Source organism: Anneissia japonica, unplaced genomic scaffold (genome assembly GCF_011630105.1).
Source record: "Anneissia japonica isolate Jap-2015-1 unplaced genomic scaffold, ASM1163010v1 scaffold2652_len1590060_cov184, whole genome shotgun sequence".
Classification (NCBI taxonomy): Eukaryota; Metazoa; Echinodermata; class Crinoidea; order Comatulida; family Comatulidae; genus Anneissia; species Anneissia japonica.
The window spans coordinates 844,001-846,138 of NW_022699919.1; positions in this window are offsets into that span (position 1 = coordinate 844,001).

The following is a 2,138-nucleotide window of genomic DNA, read 5'->3' on the forward strand; positions in this document are numbered from 1 at the left end:
ATAATCAATAAATCAACATAAATCATGCATTTATTAATACTAAAATAATTTATTTGTGGCCAATTTCAAGGAAGCTGAATCACAATTTCTTATCACAAATATTTAATTTCCCTATTGATATACCATGTGAGTCAATCACAATTGAATTGTTTGGTTTTCTACAGTGTGTTTTAGGAGTTTTCACCCGAACTGCATAACTATATTAAATAGCTAAATAAAACTAATGCACAGGCATAAATTTTCATGAGAAGTGCAATTTATTTTGCATGTTTTTTATGTTTACAGGTTGAAATGTTTCAGTGCACTCCTACCGCCAAAGTTTTGTTATCGTTATATTGGTATTAAACTCTGAAAATGAAACAAATTAAACCAGTTTGTATGGGTTATAAAGGTAATAGTGACACCAACTATTGAAAGTATTTTGTTGGAATGAAGATATTACTATTTAGTAATTATGAATGATTGTTTAGAAGGTGTACTTGTTCTCTGCAAGAAAAAAACCTAATGATAATGTCCTTGCTGCAATTACATTATTTCTTCTTTGATAATCATAGGCCTATTAGGAATATTTAGCTTAAACATGATGGCAGCTGTGGATTGTGTGCCCAACTATATAGGGATTTTTAACTGTTTGTGTGTACTCAGTGTTGCTAAGCAAATTTTTAGTGTGGGAGCCTCCTTTTCTGAGATGGGGGAGGTGGGCGTGTGTCCCTAAGACCTTCCCCGAAGATATACGCAACTGGGGAATAGTAATAGTTATGTAGCATTTTATTCCTCCGTGGTTTGTAGTGACAATTTATAGAGTCATGGTCTAATACCATAGGGAAAATCTAGGCTAACACCGATGCATGTAACGTAGTGTATAGGCCACCGTTCCGTAACTTATGGGTCGCGACCCAATGTTTGGGTCGCGAAATAGATTTGATGGGTCGCATATCTCTTTAAATTGTGGAAATGTAATACGAACGAAGACAAAGGAAATAAAAATTACAGTAAAGAAACGTGCAATTTGCAATGCGTGCTTTGTCAATAGTTTCATTTACAATAACATATCATAAAACATTTGTACTTCAGTTATGACTTGAAAGTTTTACTTTTGCTTATATCAATGTGTTTGCCTTTCAGGTGAAAATTATAGCGACATTTTTCTCGTAAATTAGAGTGTATAGTCTTCCAATAATCCATATATTTCTGGCAGCAAATTAAAAAAAAATATTTTTGTAATCGAACGTCTGTAATAATTTAACTTAAAGTTAATAAAGTATGTGGTTCTGTTGTATGAGTATTTCAAAGTTATATTATTTTCATTTTTATAGCATTTTAATTTAGTTTGTGGGTGATTTGAAAAACCTTTTATGAATGAAGTGATATCTTTTAATTGGTTGACAAAAAATCAAGTTGACATGGTTCTAGACGTATTCCTTGTGTATAAAACTACAGACGTGATATATTGACTTAAAGAAAATAATAAAATATTCAATCATTTTACCATGAAATTCAGGTGATAGATTAGGTCTTCGGGTCCGATGGTTCGCGTCTCAGTGCTTGACATTTAATTTTTGTGCTGTGGACTAAAAAGGTTGCGGAACAGAGGTATAGGCATATTGTACATATACATGATTGAAAATGTGTCATGTCTATAAGCTGAGTTTAAATTTTTCATGTGACGAAAATATTTCGTTTGTAATATTAGATAATCGTAAGCTCATCCTGATAATGTTGATTTAAAATTATGTCTGTGGCTGTGATTTTTGTAATGAATGTTAATTCATTATATAAGCCGGCATCAATTTCCGCGCTATGATGCACATTATTATAAACGGTAATTCTCTTAATGAGGCTTGGATATGCCTAGCAGTTTTATTTTTGATTATATTAACGTTATCGTTATTTCACAAATCGGTCATCTTTATCTTTATTGGTCAATTTTAACCAGCCAATTATTTTAACTTTAAACTATTGAATACTGATTACAGTCATGACTATCCTATTCCTGATGATGACATAATTAATGTCGAAATATTGAATCCCGACAGAATGGCGTGCATTTCGATACTTCCAGTATGTATTTTACTATCTTATCTGAGATTAATCAGTGGACCTTTCAGTGATGACTATGGTGTTGTGTTTGATGTTTT